This window comes from Eretmochelys imbricata, chromosome 14 (genome assembly GCF_965152235.1).
Source record: "Eretmochelys imbricata isolate rEreImb1 chromosome 14, rEreImb1.hap1, whole genome shotgun sequence".
NCBI classification, from domain to species: Eukaryota; Metazoa; Chordata; order Testudines; family Cheloniidae; genus Eretmochelys; species Eretmochelys imbricata.
This window is the reverse complement of record NC_135585.1, coordinates 36,084,391-36,106,050: the sequence shown is the minus strand read 5'-3', so window position 1 is coordinate 36,106,050 and position 21,660 is coordinate 36,084,391. Positions and strand designations below refer to the sequence as shown.

The 21,660-nt window shown below is 45.4% G+C and overlaps 1 protein-coding gene and 1 long non-coding RNA gene across 2 annotated transcripts in view; one reads left to right on the top strand and one right to left on the bottom strand.

Moving 5' to 3' along the window:
* LOC144273988 (C-type lectin domain family 2 member D-like) overlaps positions 1-21,660 on the top strand; it is a 209,013-nt gene that overhangs the window by 9,896 nt on the left and 177,457 nt on the right. The window lies entirely within an intron of this gene.
* Positions 9,067-13,083, bottom strand: LOC144275329 (uncharacterized). Its single transcript, XR_013348013.1, has 3 exons — positions 13,015-13,083; positions 10,941-11,022; positions 9,067-9,103 (listed from the first exon to the last, which is right to left on the bottom strand). It is a non-coding gene; the product is annotated as an uncharacterized LOC144275329 (long non-coding RNA).

The window sequence follows — 21,660 nt, the reverse complement described above, 5'->3', positions numbered from 1 at the left end:
GATCAGGGGACAAAGAGCAGCAGGGGTTGGAGGGGTTAACAGTTCTGTCAGGGGCAGTCAGGGGGCAGGAAGTGGGAGAGAGTAGATAGAGGGCAGAGCTACAACTCCCTCCCCCCCCCGGGAGTGTCCTCTTTTTTGAAAGTTCAAATATGGTAACCCTACCCTACGGGCCAAGCCTCCACTCCTGAGAGTTCAGGCGAACCTCCCCCTGTTCTCAGGGAGTCTTTGGCTTTCGCGGCTGGGCCTGCCTGCCGAGACAGAGGACTCAGTGTTTCCATCAGGTTGCTCAGTCGCAAATGCAGCCACCCAAAGATGTGAAGAATGGAAGCGAAAGAGCAAAGCTGGATCCTCCGCTGAGCTCCAGCCATCAAGTGAGCACAGCCTGGGAGAGACGAGGGAAAGCTCCAAGGTGGCTGGTGGCTGCAGGAATCCAGGGGAGGAGAAATAAATAGTTCATGATGAATCCTACGGGCTTTGTCTTGTGTGGTGAAGGGTTTAAAATGTGTCTCGTTACTATCACATTCAACTTTACAATGGCTGTGTCTGATTGAAGGGCAGGTCTGGAAAGGTCAGAGGTCACTCGAGGAGCTTCAAGTCTCCGATTCGGTCCCTATTGCCTGCTTTGACCAGCTGATCTCACCCCAACACATCCCTCAGGTGGTCGCAGTGGTGAGCTCTTTCCCCCTTTTTCTGGATTAGCCGCCAGCATGGGGACAGGATCCATGTGGCCAAGGAAATGGAGAGGCATGGGGGTCACTTGCAGAGGCATGCAGAGAACTTGCAGAGTTGCCTGTTAATGCAGCTCCTACAGGGGAGCATGGTAGGGTACTGTGCACTCAGGGGCACCATTTCAAATTTTGGTGGTGACGGGGAGAATAATTTCACCATGATTCAAAGGGCTACTTAGGCACCTGAAAACTCTAGTGTTTTGGCAGATAACCTAGCAATGAGCTGACAGGACCACTTGCCAGACTGCTTTCCGGGGAAGACAGCTATAAGAACGGATCCAGGGAATGGTTCTGTATCTCTGAGCTGTTTGGACACTTTCAGGGAACATTTCCGATGCAAGACAGAGATCCGCAAAGTTATCCTGGGAAACCCTGAGAGACTTATAGAAAACTAGCAGATACCACATCTCTGCTGTCACTTTGCACTGACAAACTTGGACTGTCCGAACCTGTTCATGTATTTTACCTGCTTTCACCTCTGAATAACTTTCACATATAAAAGAAAGAAAATTAAATATATGACGTAGTTACCGATATAGGGCCGTAGCGTAAACTCAACCTCAGAGTTGTTCCATTGAAATGGAATTATTCACAGCAGTCATTAAAGTTAAACATGCACGTAACTGTTTCCAGGGCTGAGATTAAGGCCACAGCTTATGAGAGGGGCAGACGCAAGAAGAGAAGAGCGGTGCAAAAGCTGAAATACCACTTGGAACTTGGCCCAAACAATGCATCATGACAAATAAACTCCTCTTGTTATACAGTAATAGAGCTGGTTCAAAATGGTTTTACACTGACAATGCAACCTTTTAACTAGAAATGCCACTTAGGATTACATTGATCATTTGAAAAAAGTTCCCGTTTAAAAAAAAACATTTTGGATTTCTCTGCCCACTTGAGAGAGAATGTGGCATTTTTCCCACCAAAACTAAACAGAAATTTCATCATTAAAAACATTTGCAAATAAGTTTCAAGAACATGGGGGGGAAGTGGTTTCTTCTTCAATTTTCATGACCCTCTCCACCCCCGCTATTTTTGACCAGTTCTAATTATGAATAAATGTCTGTATGTCCATGAATTATAAATATGTCTGCTACTGAAACATTTACAAACAATGGCTCTCATCAGGAGCACTGAGGTCACATTACACAGAGAAACACCCAGGCCTGAATTAAATTAATCTTTAATTCCTGCAGACTCCCGGTCACCCTGGAGGATTGGCAATGCTACTCCAGTTTCCTGGGCCACATCCGTGTCCCCACCTAATGGAGCCCTTTCTCTGGGTTCCTGGGTCAAGCGTCTGTCCTCCATTAGCAGGTCTCCTTCCCCATTCTCCAGGGCTGGGTCTCGATTCCTGTTTCTGGTTCCCTGGGCCTGGTCCCCGTCCCTGTCACGCACTGCGGGGAGCTCAGATTCCTGTGAATCCTGCGGACTTCCAGGCTGCTGGGAGGGATGAGTCAGCAGCTTCCTGAAGACGAGTCGCGAGTAGGCAAACGCTTTCCCTCTACCTTTCCCAAACCCACATTCGTATAGTGAGACTAGCACCCCCACCACTGCCACCACTCCACGCACCAGGAGACGATTCCAGGACGCTGGCTCTGAAACAAAAGAGAGAGAAAGGCCCCATGACTAAGGGAGTCCGTTAAATCATCCCACTGCTGCCATGAGGATCCCAGAAGATGAAGACATTCCTGGGATACAGTAAGAGCTGAGTTGGGTCGTGTGCACATGGTCACCAGTCAGAGCAGCGGGAATGAGATCTCCAGGCTCATTATCCTCAATGGCCAACATGACGGAGGGAGAAAGGTGAGCCCGGCAAAGCAGCCCCTGTTCCAGAGTCTGGGAACTGGGATTTTTAAGATGCTCCGGGATGGGGTCCCTCAGGTCTTAAGGTTAGAGGGGACGGTTAGGATCATCTACTCCAGCGTCTCCTGAAGCGTGGGGAAGTGCTAGCCATGGTGGGAAGGGTGGGGTTTGAAGATGTATACAGGAAAATGGGGGGTGGAGTCGCTAACACATTGCTGATGGGTGAGGGGCACGATTGGTTTCTTTGCCTTGAGGAGGGGGCTCAGCTTTTAAAAGTTTTGGGAAGAATAATTTAGTCTGAGCCCTGGCCTAACCCAGGCCAGAGAACGTCGCCTACTGATTCCTGCACCCAGTCCAGTGATTTATGGCACTGACTTGGCATTGAGAGGGATTTTATCATACGCTGAAATCCAGCTGCAGAGGGGAACGGGCATTAGAAGCTGAAAGACCCCAGAAGTGGCTCTGGTTTTCTACTCAAAATAACCACCCAGGGCTGATTTTCCCCAGCCCAGCGCCTTGCAGTCATGCACCCAGCGCCGAGTGAGTTTGGTGTGCAGGCAGGCTCCCAAATCCAGACAGTGGCTCTTCACATCGACTTTGCCCTGACGTCAGGGACTGCCCTGAGCGCCCATCCTGCAAACACTTACGCACCTGAGCCCTCCCACTGCGATCTATGGATGGAGTTAAATACGTGGCTAAAGCGTTTGCAGAGCTTTCAAAGAGCTGAGGCCCCATGTAAAGGGAACATTACTTCAGTTATTCCAATCTTGGGTTGATGAGATGCTGCTGCCTGCCCCCTCCCCTCACAGCTGAGTCTCCCACCCAGTGGAATTCTCCAAGGAACTTCCCACTCCAAGAGACAGAGGTGCCTGAAGTGGCCATTAGCCTCTTAAGTCCCTTTGTGAATCCAGCCCTAACCGTTCATCCGGACAAGTCCTCAGCTCCCTGCAGCTGTCCTGTTACCCAGGCTACACGGTGTAGGTTTCCTCTCACCCATGAGACTTTGTTTTTAGAGGAAAGCTGAGATGCAGGAGATCAAGGTGGCGCTTCCAATGAACAAGTACCAGGTCACCGACCACATGGGATTCAGCCTCGTATGGTCCTTGCTCCAGACCCCCTAACTCTGTGGTTCTCAAGCAGGGGTACATGTATCCCTGGGGTAAACAGAGGTCTTCCGAGGAGTAGGTCAACTCATCTAGATATTGGCCTCGTTTTACAGGAAAGTTAGAGATGAAGGACAACACCAGAGCCAAGCCTCCCATTAGGGTGAGGGGGAGGAAACACTCACCCATGGGCCTTTCCTTGTTACAGGGACCCACAGTGACACGGACTCTCTCTCACTCTGCAGCTTCTCAGGCTCTGCTGCTGGGAACAGCTGCGGGTGGATAAAAGGCAGCCAGGTTCTGTCTGAGACGTGTGCCGCGGAGCTCAAATGGATCTGCCAGAAAGAAGCGGCCATGATATAAACAGTGCAACTGAAGATCCACATTTGTGTAGCTGTAATGAGAAGTACCCCCCTGTTCAGTCTCCTGGGTAGGGCCCTACCAAATTCACCCATCCAGTTTGGTAAATTTCATGGTCATGAGATTTTTTAAAGTCTTTTAAATTTCACAGTTTTAGCTATTTCAATCTGAAATGTCACCCTGTTGTAACTGTGTGAATCCCATCCCAGAAGAGGGTCAAGGGGGGGGGTCTCAAGGCTATTGGGGGAGGGGTGTCACGGTATTGCGACCCTGACTTCGGCACTGCTCCTGGCAGTGGTGCTACCTTCAGAGCTGGGCTCCCGGCCGGCAGCCATGGAGCTTTCTGCTGCTGGGGGAGGTTCCTGGCGGTGGCTCTGATCTGGCCCTGGGAGCAGCCCATGCAGGGGACGAGGTCCTGTTCCTCCCCAGCCCAGCCCGAACTTGCATCTAGAGCCAGACACACAGTAGGAGCCCCTGCCCGGGACGCTGCCAACCCTGCCCCTCCCCCGTTCCAGGGTCCAGCACTCAGAGGTTAAAAGGGCCTGGAGCTGGCGGGTGGTGGGGTTCCCTCCTGACCACCGCGCTCGGGGCAGTTGCCCACATCACCCACCCATAAGGTTGGCCCTCCCCCCCGCCCCAGCAGCTGCTGTTCTTTGGCTGCCCAGCTCTGAAGGCAGCGTAGACGTAAGGGGGGGCAGTACTGGGACATATTTCCCGCCCCCCCCCAGAGAGATTTCACAGGGGAGACCAGATTTCACAGGCTGTGATGCATTTTTCATGGTCATGAATTTGGTAAAGCCCTACTCACGGGGCGGGACTGGGGCTTTAGGCAGAGCAGAACTCTGGGCGGTGCTGGGACTCAGGGGCCCCACGCAGTCACAGTTCCTCTCCTCGGTCCTCCTCACTGGGCTGGGGCCTTGGGGTGTAATTTTTAACTGCCCCAAACCTGCAGTAAGTTAATACCCTGCAATGCTTCCCAGGGTACCCAGGGCTGGGAGGCACCTCGCCACCACCTGCCCTTTGCCTGAGGGAGCCTTGTCTGTGCCTGCCAGGGGTCAGCTCCCAACTCCACTGGCCACACGCACTCGCTGCTGGGCCTGCCGTCACTGCAGGGTAGCAATAGGCCCACTCTGCCCTCAAGCCCTCTGAGCATCTGTCTGGAGCGTCCAGTCCCTGGTCCCCTGGGCACTGGCAGGATTCACAGATTCACGGTTTCCAAAGGAACAGTAACATCCTCGGCCCCAGCTTACCAGGTCCAGCTCAGATCACTGCTCCACTTAACACACAGCGCTGCCATAGGCTCATAGCGAAATCACCCCTCAGTTCAACAAAGCCAAGAGTCAAGTAGAAGTGTTGGAAACAAACGGTTACATATAACAAAGTCATAACATGTGTTCTAGAGCCTAGACCGAACTAACAAGGTATTCTTCTGTCTAACCAAGTACAGCTCACCTGAAATCCTTGCAGCACTTCAGAGCCAGGCAGGCTCGGACCCTTCTTTCTTGAGACATGCGTACGGTCATTTTGTCTCCCAGGGGAAGGATCCAGTATGTCTCTGCACACCGAGAGAGATCAGACCGATCCTTTGTCTTTATGCTTAAACACCACAGATGGACACACACACAGCCCCCTGCTCTTAGTTTCTTCCTGTAGATTTCCCTTTTTTGTGGATTTTGCACTCTAATTTTACACCTGGCTCAGTGGCAAAGAGACATCCTACGGCAGGCACACAATACACAGATGGCCAGACAGGGAGGTAACCTCAGTTGCCTCCTGTCTGAAAGGAGCATCTGGGGTACATCACCTCCCGTGACCTGCCTTAACTCCAAGACCTTAAGGGCATCATTGTCAGTCTAGAGACACAGCTCCTTACATAGTATCCATACAGAGGTCTTGCTCCAATTATGGTGACCATTGGGCTACTGGCCCTTGATACAGACCTCACATGCCCCCTTTGGTGAACTATTCTGTAGACCACTGGTTCTCCACCAGGGGAACATGTACTCCTGGCCGTATGCAGACGTCTTCCCAGGGAGACATCAACTCATCCAGATATTTACCTAGTTTTAAAACAGGCTACATAAAAAGTACTAGCGAAGTCAGTACAAACTAAAATTTCAGATAGTGACTTGTTTACACTGCTCTATATCCTATACACTGAAATGGAAGTACAAGATTTATATTACCATTAATTTATTTTATTATATGGTAACAATGAGAACGTCAATCATTTTTCAGTAATAGTGGCTGTGATGCTTCTGTATTTTTTGTGTCTGATTTTGTAAGCGAGTAGTTTTTAAGTGAGGTGAAACTGGAGTTTCGCTTTTTAAGTGAGGTGGCAAATCAGACTCCTGAAAGAGGTACAGTCATCTGGAAAGGTTTAAAACGACTGATGTAAAGATCAGACCCAGGGGATTCCTGGAAAACCTTCTGTGCTGCCTGCCAGTTGGCACCAAGGGGTCCCTGGGTCACGTACATCTTTCCCGCAAACTCCATCTCTGGGCAGGCTCAGCTCCTCTCTCCTGGAAGGAGGGAACTGAAGCCAAGGCCGTGCAATAGCGCTGTCTGCAGTCTCTTGAGAGAGTGCACGCCAACCTCAGGGCAGACTGCTGGGAACCAGGGCACAAATCCAAACTGGCTGAGAATTCTAGACAGATTTCACCAACCAAACATAGATTCATAGATTCATAGAAGGTTAGGGTTGGAAGGGACCTCAGGAGGTCATCTAGTCCAACCCCCTGCTTGAAGCAGGACCAATCCCCAATTTTTGCTCCAGATCCCTAAATGGTCCCCTCAAGGATTGAACTCACACCCTGGGTTTAGCAGGCCAATGCTCAAACCACTGAGCTATCCCTCCCCCCCGATGCATGCAGGGTAACCTCCTCCGGCATCCTAACAGCCTAGCCGTGCAGTCCCCTTGGGTTCTCCGATCTGTCTCGCAACCCAGGTGAGCCTGCCTTTGAGAGACAGATGGTCTCTTACACTCAGAATCACAACAGTATTCAGGTTACTCCCAGTCCCACAGGTCCAGGCACCCCAGGTGAACTGCACCTTAGACGTCACACCAAAGACCACGCACGTAGCCAGTCTTATTATATGACACTTTATTAAAAAGGAAATAAGAATTATTTACAAGGCTAAAGCAGGTGAACATACATACACAACTAAGCTACAAAGTTTCATAAGGTAACAGAAGCATCTACAGCAGTGATGCTCCGAGCTCAGTGGTTCAGGAGCCAAATTAGTGATCAGCCTTACCCAAAAGAGCCACAGTAGCGTGAATTCATTGTTTCATTTACTATAGCACTTCTCCTATTTAAACAGAAGGGCAGGGGAAATATTTAGTTTTTTATATAAATGCTCGCAGCAAATAACTTAGTGGCTAATAACACAGTAAAAGCATCCTGACTGGTTAACAATGAAATCACAGGTTTCAGAGTAACAGCCGTGTTAGTCTGTATTCGCAAAAAGAAAAGGAGTACTTGTGGCACCTTAGAGACTAACCAATTTATTTGAGCATGAGCTTTCGTGAGCTACAGCTCACTTCATCAGATACATGATGAAGTGAGCTGTAGCTCACGAAAGCTCATGCTCAAATAAATTGGTTAGTCTCTAAGGTGCCACAAGTACTCCTTTTCTTTTTAATGAAATCACAGTGTTTTAATATCATGTGCTACAAAGAGCGGCAGGAGACACATTAAAGAGTCACTTGCAGCTCATGAGACGCAGTCTGTGTATCACTGGTCCATTATAAACTCTGTCCTTTAGGGCTAACCCAGGCTAAGCAGGTGGGGAACTCTTGCTTATGCCTAGAAAACCCTGCCCCCCAGCATCAACGAGATTCAGTTCCTTCTTGTATCCCACCTCCTCCCTTGTGCTCTGAGCTGCCTGGAGATCGCACTTCACACTCCTGACTGCCTTAATTCACTCTCCTGTCTAGTGATTTACAACAGTCACAGAGGCTCCGAAAACAAACGTTTCCAATATTACCTAACAATGTGGGATTCAGAGGTCAGAAGAAATGAGATTAATGCTGCAGCAGCTCACAAGCATTCAATAAAGGCTGAACACATTCTTATAATGCTAATACCTATCTTAACACACAGGTGAGCCAGCCTGATCCCAGCTGTATATTTCTCAGGGTCCCCTTGAGACATGGGGACTTTGGCATGACCTGGCACCTGGTCTGTCTGTCACACCAACCCCTCCCTGCCCTTTTCAAACCCACTGGGCTCCAGGAAGGGAGAGAACAGACATATCTCCTCTTACTCCTACGTTCCAGGCCCTAGGTGTCCCACGAGGAGTGTAACAGGGGGTCTACTCCCTTGGTGGGTGCAGTGCTCTTAAAACTAAAAATGGAAAATTAAAACCAGTTTAAAACATTCATGCTTTTATCCAAAGCAATATCTGGCAACAACAAAAAAAAGGAACTGGTGGTGTAAACCTGCAAACTTCAAAATCAATTGGGTTTTCAAAAGACCCCAAAAACTGATCCATAAAAAAAACTTTGTTAAAAAGTTCCTGGGCGGGGGGGGGGGGGGCGCAGAGGCACGGGAATGTAGAACATCCCCCCATAGCTCTATGCCAGACCACCAAATGGGAATGATGAATATTTTTCAAAGATTCCATACATAATTTTCTAGAGTAAAAAGCTTCTGTGGGGGAATGTCAGGGCAGCGAAAGCTGAGGCTGGTGCCTTGGCTCAGTTAGGCAGAGCTCCTGGTCCAGCTGAGGAGGGGTAGGAAAGGCTGGATTTGAGCCGTTCCGCTGGCAGAAAAAGAGACGGCACGGGTGGGGGGACAAGATGTGCAAATAGCATCTCTAGTTTTCACCTGAGTCCACAGTGCTCTGCCCAGTGATGCACAGAGCATTCCCTGATATTCCGGAATTGCTCAGATGTGATCTTGTAAAGAGATCAGTCTGGTTTTTCCGGGACTAATTCCACAGTGCTCTCCTTACGAGCCCCCTACCACGGCAGCCTCCTGTACCTCTGTAAATGCATCGGGTTTGGTGCAGATCCAGGGTCTCTCACTGGTGCATCGCAAGCTGCTGACCGCACTCAGATCGTTCAGATACGCGCAGTCTCCTCCTCCTCCGATCGGAAACCTGCAAGACAGAAGCCAGGGAGCTGGTGTCAGGTAGGAGCTGGACATTTCCCATCAGTCACAGGCAGGGAGAGACGCTCTCGCACAGTGCAGGGAGCTGCTGCACTCACAGCCCCTCACGATTCCCCTTCCTGCACCTGCCACAGGCCCCAGCTAGAAAGGGGGCAGTGGGGCAGCAAGGCCAGGAAAGGTTCTAAGATCAACTGACCTCCATGGAGCATTTATGCCGGGTGGGTATTAACCCAGTTCCTACTCTCCCCCCCTACACACCCAGCTGGGTCTGGATGGGCCCCTGCAGGCCCAACCCACCCAAACTGCCCTGGGCGCAGGTTCCAGGTGACTCTCAGCGTGGCGAGGAGCAGCAGTAACGCTGCACAGAAGAGCTGGGTCCATGGCTCCCTGGACAGTTTACATCAGCTCTCAGGCCAGAGGCCTGTCAGGACAGGCTGTATTGCAGGGGGCGGCTGGAGTGAAATGCCAGCAGCACAAACCCAGCGGCCATGGGGTGACCCCAGCCACTCACACAGAGCTTCCCGTCAGAGCTGGAGGCCAGCGCTTCCCACCTGGGAACAGGGTGGGATCCAGGCCCACAGGCAAATCCTCCCCCATGGTCCCATCCTGGCTACTCACAGTAGACATGTGCTCGGCTAGGAGAAGTCCCAGCACTATTCTTTGGGCAGGCCGGGATCTCCCTGCCCTCAGGCCACCAGCCTCTGGCTCGGGGTGAGATCTGTCCCAGAGAAGGGAGAGCCCAGCTCACAGCCACCTGAGCAGATGGCTGTGGGTGGCTCCCCCACCAGCATCACCCCAGACGAGCTCTGAGGGGATGGCAATGATGCACCCAGAGCCTTCTGCTGGGGGGGGCGCCCACAGGGTGGCAGATTTCAGGGTTAACACCCCACTGAGATGCCTGTTTACCCAGTTCCGGTAAATTGGCGTCACATTAGCTATCCTCCAGTCATCGGGTACAGAAGCGGATTTAAATGGTAGGTTACAGACTACAGTGAGTAGTCCTGCAATTTCACATTTGAGTTCCTGGGACTGGTGACTTGTTACTGTTTAGTTCCTCAATTTGTTCCAAAACCTCCTCTAATGACACCTCCATCTGGGACAGTTCCTCAGATTTGTCACCTAAAAAGGATGGCTCAGCTTTGCGAATCTCCCTCACATGCTCAGCCGTGAAGACTGCTGCAAAGAATTCATTTAGTTTCTCTGCAATGGCATGGTGCCAGCTGCGGTGTGGACAGACCCCAAACGGGCCGGCTAACAGATGGACTCATGAGGCAATCACAAAGACAGACTGCTGCCGACACCAGGGCATCCTTGCTGGAATATGTGAAAATATCTGACTGGGATCAAACAGGTCATCAACTGACTTGTTTTCTAAGCCTCCTCTGGGCACATTTTCCAGCTTCCCATCAACCGCAAAGGGCTCTTTTAAAAATGCCATTCAGCTGTAAGTACCTAAGACTGGCCACATGGGTCAGACCAATGGCCCATCTAGCCCAGTGTCCTGTCCTCCGATACTGGCCAGCGGTAGGTGCTTCCGAGGGAATGAACAGAACAGGGTCAGTATCGAGTGATCCATCCCATTCACACCCAGCTTCTGGCAGTCAGATGTTTATGGACACTCAGAACATGGGGTTGCATCCCTGACCATCCTGGCTGATAGGAACTGGTCGAGCTATCCTCTGTGAACTGATCTACTTCTTGTTTGAACAGAGTTATACTATTGGCCTTCACAACATCCCCTGGCAACAAGCTCCACAGGTTGACTGTGTGTTGTGTGAAGAAATACTTCCTAATAACATCAGCCACACTATCAGAGGCTAGTTCACCTGTACATCCACCAATGTGATATATGCCATCATGTGCCAGCAATGCCCCTCTGCCATGTGCATTGGTCAAACTGGACAGTCTCTACGTAAAAGAATAAATGGACACAAATCAGATGTCAAGAATTATAACATTCATAAACCAGTCGGAGAACACTTCAATCTCTCTGGTCACGCAGTCACAGACATGAAGGTCGCTATCTTACAACAAAAAAACTTCAAATCCAGACTCCAGCGAGAAACTGCTGAATTGGAATTCATTTGCAAATTGGATACTATTAATTTAGGCTTAAATAGAGACTGGGAGTGGCTAAGTCATTATGCAAGGTAGCCTATTTCCCCTTGTTTTTTTCTTTCCCCCACCACCCCCGCGACGTTCTGGTTAAACTTGTATTTATGCTGGAAATGACCCACCTTGATTATCATGCACATTGTAAGGAGAGTGGTCAGTTTGGATGAGCTATTGCCAGCAGGAGAGTGAGTTTGTGTGTGTATGGGGGTGGGGGGTGAGAAAACCTGGATTTGTGCTGGAAATGGCCCAACTTGATGGTCACTTTAGATAAGCTATTACCAGCAGGAGAGTGGAGTGGGAGGAGGTATTGTTTCATGGTCTCTGTGTGTATATAATGTCTTCTGCAGTTTCCACAGTATGCATCCGATGAAGTGAGCTGTAGCTCACGAAAGCTCATGCTCAAATAAATTGGTTAGTCTCTAAGGTGCCACAAGTACTCTTTTTCTTTTTCCTTTTGTTTGTGTCAGACCTGCTGCCTATTCATTTAATTGTGACAGGTTTCAGAGTAGCAGCCGTGTTAGTCTGTATTCGCAGAGGACTTGTGGCACCTTAGAGACTAACCAATTTAGTTGAGCAGAAGCTTTCGTGAGCTACAGCTCACTTCATCGGATGCATTCAGTGGAAAATAACAGTGAGTAAATTTATATATACACAGAACATGAAAAAATGGTTGTTTAAAACTATTTATCCCACCCACCCCCCCACCACCACCACTGTTCCTCACATGCTCTTGTAAACTCCTAGAAATGTGCTGGAAATGGCCCACCTTGATTATCACTTCAAAAGGTTTTCTCTCTCTCCCCCCACCCCACTCCCCTGCTGGTAATAGCTCATCTTAAGTGATCACTCTCCTTACAGTATGCGTGTTAAACACTCATTTTTTCATGTTCTGTGTGTATATAAATTTACTCACGGTTATTTTCCACTGAATGTATCCGATGAAGTGAGCTGTTAAATGTTAAATTTAATTACATTATGGTCACTATTATCGAGCAGTTCAGCTACATTCCCCACTTGGACCGGACCCTGTGCTCCACTTAGGCCTAAATCAAGAATTGCCCCTTCCCTTGTGGGTGCCAGGATTAGCTGCTCCAACAAGCCGTCATTGATGGTGTCTAAAAATCACTTCTCTGCATCCCATCCAGAGGGGACATGTTCCCAGACAATATGGGGATAGTTGAAAACCCCCATTATTATTGGGTTTTCTGCTTTTGTAGCCTCTCTAATCTCCGTAAATTTCACAGTCCCCATCCTGGTCAGTAGTATATTCCTGCTGCTAGATTCCTATTCTTCAAGTGTGGAATTTCTATTCTGAGAGATGCTAGGATACAGTTGCATTTGTTTAAGATTTTTACTCTAATTTACTCTATGCTTTCCTGGATATGTAGTGCCACTCCCCCGCCAGCGTGACCTACTCTGCCGTTCTTTCAGCGCTGATGGTCCAGGGTCAAACCCTGCTATCGGATCAACTGGGGTTTGGTTATTTGATCACACCCACATCCCACTGAAATCCCTCTTGGGATGTCGTCTGGGCCGTCTCTATTGTACCCTAGTTCTCACGGCAGCCCCAGGCACTCAGCGTTTGTGACTATCAGGCATCTTTAAAGCAGATGGCCCCACTAAAGCCAGACAGATCTGAAAGCTTTGGCCAGTCTCCCAGCAGACAACACTTGCTTCCACCCATCACTAATACACAGAGTACATAGCACTGACTGGTGCGTCGGCCTGAACTCGCTATCTCAGATGCCAGGGACCCAAAGCCCAGGGAATTCACAGAGGACTTACAGGTTGTTGAATTTGGTGCCATTGGCCCATTTCCAGAGCTGCCCAGGGTCCCTCCAGAGGCCAATCCAGTGGTCAAGTCTGCCTTTATAGCGCAGCAGGACAGGACAGGCTGGTGGAGCAATTCATAGAACGGTGGAAGCTGCTTGTGGGACTCGGAGCAGTTCGTGGACCGGCTGGTGGAGCAGTTTGTGGGATGGCAGGAGTTGCTTGTGGGGAGCGGAGCGGAGCGGAGCAGTTTGTGGGGCGGCTGGCAGAGCGGAGTGAAGGCCTATGGAGCTGTGGGGAGGTCAGCTTCAGATCATGTAAGGTGCCCCTTACCTCTCTTCTCCCCCCCATCTCCACCCAGGTTAGGAGGTAAAGCTCTGCAGATAAACTTTTGAAATCTGGGGCTGCCCTGACCAGGGACAGAGACTTTTGGGTCATTGGACTTTTGGGACTTTGGGTGATTTCGGGTTGCTGGACTCAAGAACCAAAGGGAAAGAGCATGCCCCAATTTGCTTGGGGCGGGTTTTTTGCTCATGGGTTGTGTTACGAATCCTGTTGGTGGTGTTTCCCCAACATAATGCCACATTGTTTCTCTCTGTTATTAAAAGGCTTTTTGCTACACACAGACTATGTGCTTGCGAGAGGGGAAGTATTGCCTCTTGGAGGCACCCAGCGGGGGTGGTATATATTTGTCCCAGGTCACTGGGTGGGGGCTCGAGCCAGTTTGCATTGTGTTATTGGAATGGATCCCCTAGATACTGAACCCGGCCCTTGTTGCTGCCAACTGTGACGGGCAGAAGGGTTACAAATCCCCTTGTCATTTTATATCTTAATGCAACCCCAAAGCATGGAAGGCTGGTAACAGCTGAAGTGTTACCAGTGAGGCACAGGCACCCACTACTCCAACTCATTTGCTCAGTGAGTCTGCCTCTGTGATCAGGTTGTCCGGAGTCTGCTGTGTGACTCCCAGAAACTCGGGGGACACAACAGACCGTCATTATGCCTCAAGATGGTCTCTGTGCCTCACACAAACTCTTCTTCCAGAATCCCCTTTGAATTTCACTCTTTATCCAAAAGCAACATGCCCATCTGAATGCAGATCTGTATGAACCCTCTTACGAGCAAACTTTTCGGTCTCTTTTCCTGCTTGTGAATGGTCTGTGAATCAATGAGAATTTTCCTAGAATTGTTCATTGTTTAAAATTGTTTGCTGAACATTTTTAACAAGCCCCTTGGAACTGGTATGGTTTTCTTCTCGAACTGTTTGAAGGAATATTCCTTCCTGTATTGGGTAATTGGAATTCAGTAGTTGGTTTATGTGAGTGGTGATCTAAATCATATGGCCTAGCTTCCATTCCCTAATTGGATGGCCAAATTTTTATAAGCAGGAGGGTTGCCCAAACAAATAACAGAGGGATAGACAGATAGAGGAAAAGAATTTAGGAAAAGAGCTAGCAGGCCTAGAGAATTTCAGGACACTTTAAATCTCTTCCTGTTTTTTCATGCAACTTAGGCACTTTTGAAAATTTATGCTGAATACTTAAAAATAGCTGGGGACCTTTCTGAAGGAAAGAATCACTGAGCCAAATTTATTAGCTGCCTAGCTTATTTTACATCCAGTTTTCTTGTGTCACAGTCACTCCAGATAATTGCAAGTACATGCAGTCATATTTGATGTGATGGTTCTGCTCAGGTATTTGTCTAGCTACGCCTCTGGACGAGGGGTTTGGGAAGTTGTGTATTCTTATATACAAAAAAACCCCCAAACCCTATATACCTGCCATGTATATAGATTTATATGCAATGGGCTCATTTTATGTTACATCCTCATTTACTAACCACTCGCTCCATGGTGCTATTTGTGAAAGGTCCATTTGCATACTTGATCCATTTCATTTCATTCACTTATATGAATATCAGTCGGAAACTAATGGAAGAATGAGGCCATATTTTGAGGGATGATGTTTATTTATGTGGACCAGAGGCCTTCATATCTTAGAATCATGCTTAAAATAATGTTGAATTGAGTGTTTTCCTTCTGAGCCATTAAATGGATGAAACTATGATCGATTCAGATAATTGTGGGAAGTGCCATTTTTATTTTGATAAAATGTTTGCAAACTCTTCAAAAACATTTTCGCTCAGCTGTGTCTGAAACCCTCCCTGTTGCCCGGAGAAAGTTGATTCAGTGTCAGAAAGACATGACTGCTTTCTACTCGGTTCTGTTTTTTCTAGCAGCCAGCCTTTCCGGTCCACTGTCGCCAGTACTGTAAATTAACACATGCACAAATTGTAGCAGCAGATACTTTTATTAAATTGCTTGTTTACTGGGGCCATTAGCTACAGCCACCACATTTTAAAAAAGCAGTATGATTACAGTTTTATTCTCGGTCTTCTAGGAGAATGAAGAAAGCTACTGACCCTAGCTTTGACTCTTTCCCGGGCCTCAATAGCTACTAGAATCCAAATGATCTTGCATCTAGTCCCTAATAATATGAAACATTCATCACCTTGCTCTCAGTCACTTCAAAATTCACTTTGTTCAGTCACTGGCGGTATACTTGGACAGAAATGAAGCAGTAGGGCAGCATGCCTGTCTGGTTTACCACTAGATTACAGCAACATTTATTGTGTATGAAACACTCCCATGTTAAAGATGTTCACACCTGGGATGACCCACACATGTGAGCTTCAAGAGCCCTCACCTCTCTCTCATGTGGTCGTTTAACTTCCCTGAATACATCAATGAAAACCTGTGGTGGTGAGGAATGCATCTATGAACTTCTGCAGTGCTGAGGCAACGCTCTTTAAAAAGAGGAAAGGAGAGACCAAACTATCAAGTAAGGGTGCATAACTAAACCCTTGAGAGTCCCGAGGAAATATTAAAAGACAGAGAAGAGAGCAAAAATAGTAAAACTTATAGGGAGATTTGTTTCCAGATTTGGGTGACTGATGACTCTTGTGGTGTCAGTGGGCTCCCAAAAGAGGGCAGAAGCGATTACTCAATACTATACTATACTGTACAGAACAGTGAGAAAACCTAGTACTTTAATCTGAGAGGATGCTGTTACAGTTGCCAGCAATAACTGAGCAGTGTGGTTTGGATGGGGGTTAGATTTCCAGTACTGCTTCTTATTTCAAAATGGGAATAAAACAGCATAGCTGTCAGAATCCTTAAGGACTACTTGAAAGCCAAAAATGTAACAACCAGGTAGATGCAGTTATAAGTAGGCTATCTAGAATACAATAGAAAGAAATTTCCCCCCAGATAATAGGGATTGATGTAGTTCTTGTACTGGTGTAAAACTCCTTTACCTCCATTATTTCAGTGGAGTCACTCCTGGTTTACGGTGGCATGAGATTAGAAGCAAGCCCTAAGCATAAAGTAACATCAGAAAATAGTCAACGCCCCTGCACTTCAGAGTCAGTTTAGTAACACTGACTTTTTTTGGAAATGTGTAGATTCTGACTCAGGATAACCTCTGTTGTATGAATCAGTGTGTTGCGTTGATATTCAAAGCCAAAATAAATCTAGTTTATGAAATTCTCCTTGAGCTGAGCAGATATTACAGACGGCTTGGACTATCTCTTGCAACAGGCAGAGGTCAGGAATTAACTGGAAGATGAATTTGTATAGTATTTGATATTTGCTAACTTATGCACATCTAGTACTGAGCTGATATTGGATATGACATATGCTTTATAAAACAAGGTACTTATATTAATCTTACACCAATGACAGTATAATGATCGGTTGATTTCTTTGACATCTAACCAGTTTGCGAAGTATAACGTACATCTGAGAAAGTGATGTGAAAATATCTCAGTTTGAATATCTTTTGTTGTATTTGCCTGCATTCATAAGTTTTCTGACTGGTATGTTGGCAAATGTTAGGTGAATGTTGGAGACAAATATTTTATTTATAATGGTTCTTTCTTTGCTTGCTATCCAGAGCTCTGAACACCTCTGTGGAGGGATTAGTGTTAAAGGGGCAACTGGCTGAGCACACCCTACTTGCCAGGGAAATGGTCTCCTTTTATGTTTGACAGCATACAAGTGGAGAAAATCAGATAAAAAAAATAACAAAATACTCTTGCTGGAAGGTTGCAACATAACTACTTTATTTATTAGAAATCAAAATGATAACACAGGAATCCCAAAACAGAGCGAGGCAAAGCAGGCTGCTCCCTAAACAGAGCACCTCACTTTAGATAGCAGTCAGTATGCAGACAGCCAATTTGACTCAGATCACACCCTTCCTTACAGATCCTCGTAGCCTGCAAGCAGGACCAGGAAAATCCCTGACATTTAAAGTGATAGCTTACAATTTTAAAACCGTTTTTATATGCACTACATCTCCTTGCAGGTCTGTGTAAGGCTAGTACAGAAGGCCACTTTTGGACAGGCTGAGGATGGGCTAGAAAGGGACATTGATAATATTTGTATTAGAAAAATGTCTGGGGACCCCAACTGAAATCAGGCCCCCGTAGTATAGTCTGTACAAACAGACTAAAATAATTCAAAGAGACAAAACAGACAAAGGATTTAGGGGACATAATACAAGCGTAGAGGGAGCAGAATGATGGTCTAGAGATAATAGAATGTCAAAAATCCTTGTTCATACAGATCCTGTGAGCCCTGGTGCCCCAGGCAACTGCGATTAAGGGGCTGCGACAGTTATCGTAATTCGCCTACCTAAACATCACTTACATACAGTCTGAATATTCACCCTTCATGAATAGACCGTCTTTTTGTTCTGTAGTTGTACAGTGCTTGTCCCAATATGGTCCTTGTCCATGGCTACAAGTTATATATAATATACCTGGCTTCACACACAATCTTATTGGGGCACTAAGTCTGTGAACAGAGGTCACCTTACCTCCTTAGAGATCTTTCAAAATAGAAAATATGCACTAACATTTTTAAGCATGGGTGTCTAGAGTCAGGTGCATAAATCCAAGTTTAGGCACCCAAGTTTGATAATATTGGCCTTGATTAACCTTACATTAAAAAAACAATCACTGCAGAAGGAGTTTTAAAAATTAATAAAAAACAGAATGCTATACTTGTAGAAAATTATACAATGAAAAATGTAAATTAAATGCACTTATGACTGAAAATACAAAGGTAGATGAAAAAAAAATCACAATTTTATGAAAAAAAAAAGGAGGAAGGAAAAACAAATGCTTTGCATACCAGATCAAGGAACAGATGCAAAGATCACAATTTAGCTCAATTAAATTAAAGACACAGCTTTACAATATAATACACACTATGAAAAGTTATTTGTCAGACAATTTAGGTAACATAGAAAATATTGCTAATTTACAAAAAACTTGGCCATCCTACAAAGGAGCATCTAGATAACCCAACATGATGCCATGGTTATACTATACAATTTAGGGAAAAAATATGGAACCGTATTTGACAGACATATTTAATGTTGTCTAAGGCCTCAATTCAGCAGAGCATTTACATATATCTTCAACTTTAAGCACTGGAGTAAATCCATCCCTATTTAGCAAAGAACTTAAACACATGCTTAAAATTAAGCTCAGGCTCAGTGCTTTGCAGTATAGTGATGGACTTTTGTACTGAAGCTAAACATTTACATAAAGTTAAACATGTGCATAAGTGCTTTGCAGAAATGAGGCGCAAGACATTAGGACCTCCTATGATGTTAGCATCTATTTCATTAGAACATACAGATGGAAAAGACAAGGATCATATTTAGAGACCTATTTTGTTTTCATGTCATGATCCAGCAAAACTTTTTAGCACATGTTGAACTTCAAACATGTAAATGGTTGCAGTGATTTCAACAGAACTACTCATATATGCTTTGTTGCATTGGGGCCGTATAAAAGTAATGGCAAGCATCTAAGCAACCAGGATGAAAAACACTTTAGGAAATAGTAAGTGAGGATTAAAGGGGCTTTATATGCAATGAAAAGTAGATATGATACTGACAACAAAAAGCCCTGAATGTTTTCCATTCAATCTGAAGAAGAAAACCTCATTAGTAGCTCCATCCTCATATGCAAAGAAAGCCTTTGATTGGGTGGAGTGGAAATATTTAGATCATACTTGGAAAATATGCAGCCTAGTGTCTCATACCTTGATTGGAGAAAAGGTATGTGTAAACACCCAAGATTTAATATATTTTGAGTGGATATAAAATAATGAAATATGCAGGTTACATATATATATTTCCAATAAATCCAGTTATTATCCTCCCACATTGAATTAATGTATGCAATTTGTTTGGATAACTCTGGATTTTAAATGAACTATGGGAAGATTAAAGTATTGGGAATCTCTATTCCACAGCCTCTTAAAAATTACTTAGAATTGTGCTTTTCATTTAAATAGGCAAACTTTTCTGAAAAGCACCCTGGTGTGTAATATATATCTCAATTAAACCTTATATCACTTTTGAATAATATTCTAGGATGCAAGAATTACTAGAAGCCTCTGATTACAAAAAAAATGAAATTAACATTTTGAAAATATTCTTGCAAACCTTAATTCTTTTTAAAATATTTCCTATAGTGGTGCCTGAGTCAACCTTCCCAAAGCTGCTACAATTTCCTACAAGGCTGGATTAGTGAATTAATAATATCTAACCAACCTCTACCAACCATATGAGAAAGTGACAATCTTTTAAATTTCTCTGTCCAAAATAAATTTTAGTCTAATATCTATGACTCTACAAACAAAATTCAGTCTGTACTTCATAGTTTATCCAGGCCATCTTCTCTATACAATTTCTCTAATTCTAATCTGTTAGTATAGATGTGGTGAAAGTAGTGATTTTATAGCAGAAGTATCTGAACTACCCAATAATAAATTATTTCTGAATTCAAATATTCGTCAGTGTTGTATAGTTTTCATTATCGCTTACTGCTGGCAAAGAGAGAGGACATTGATTCAGCAGAATCTCGATTAACACATCATTTGTAAAAGCCAGGGACATTCTAATTTAGAAATAGCTTAAAAGCATATGCCACACCTATGCCACTGTGTTGCTATATGGAATCTCTTTGCTAACTATAGGAAGCATGCATATGATTAAGAGTTAAATTGTGGCATTTAGCCGTTGCCCCAAGTAGGAAAGGGTACAGAACTAAAGTGAGAGAGGGTGCAGAATCTTGGGGAGGCATTGTATATCACCACTGGGAGGAACAATTCCTCCCCAAACACTTCAGTGAGCAGGTGGTCTGCACCATCCTTCAGTATTGTGCAGTTTGTTCCCAGTGGTGTGGCTGGCCCACTCCTCCATAGCCTTACCTACTTATCACTCTGTGGGACCCTATGCGCTCCTGCGATGGACTAAGGGAGTGCTCCTTGCTCTTATGTAAGTGTAGGAACTGTTGTGACAGGCCCTTTATGCAAGCCTTTAATGGAGAGCCTGTCATAACACTTTATGGGACAGACAGTATGTTCCCCCTCCCCAATAAATTAGAATGCTGCAGTATTTAAGACAGGTATTTCTCGCTAAGGTCATCTACAGGATTATCTTTTTTTTAAAAAAAGCTAAGTATTTGAAAGATAAAAAGTGATGGGATAGTTTGTGCTAGGAGAGTAAAGTTTTCAACGACATCTGGCTCCTATGAATTTACACAGAAAGTGTTATGTTCTAGGTACATAACATTGTTTAGTTGGACTGGGCACTCCCCTCCTATTTACCATTAAGGTCATCAGGAGGGAATCAGAAAATTTTCCACATCCTCTGTCACTAGGTTGCCTCCCTCATTCAATAAGGGGCCCACACTGGTTCTAATACACTTTGCATTTGAGCACTTCCCGATTCCCAAAACACATTATACTGCCACAATGGATCTAAGTGAAAGTCAAACAGTGTTTTGGGTGGCCCACAAAGGTTTATTGGCTAGAGGTAATGGTATGAGTGGAGCAGAGAAAAAATTAAACTGGGCATCTAGAAAATACATTCTAACAGTGAGATCTACTAGTCAGTTAGACAGTCTCTACAGGGAGTTGAAGGCCCCCAATATTTCAGTCATTATCAAATGAGACAAAAAAACTTGCATACAGAGTGTAGGGAAAAATCTTATACTGTCGCAGTTGTGGCCAAGATAAACTAATTAGAATTTTCCATATCTACTTTCTGTGCTATTTTGGGTGAAATGAACAATTCGAATCTGTAGCATAAATTTTGGAACTCAAACTCTGCCACTTTTATTTATATGGACTATTCATGGAGCAAAGTACTACGCAAGGAGTAAACATGGTGGAATCAGGCCCTTGATATACAAAGCCCTCAAGATATATCTTTGTCTAGTATGCTGCAAATTGGAAGATATCAAGCCTCAGTATTCTAGTGGTGTTATTGCATATAGATTTCTACTAGAGGTTTTTTTTCCTTCTGCTTTCAGTACTTACTGAATGGCATAAGGAACAATGTAAATGCACACAAACTGGAATAAAATAGTAGGTAATTCACTTTACTTAATCTAGTAAACAATGTGATATAAATAGAGGAAGAAAAGTCCTATGTACAAATAGGAAAATGTTAAAAGCGTTAAGATAGCAGGAATAATTGTAAGCTATTGAGTGCATTTAAAAAAAAAATATTGATTTAATATGCCAATTCACAGAAGACTTTCAATTTGACATAGCTGGATACATAACGGACATAC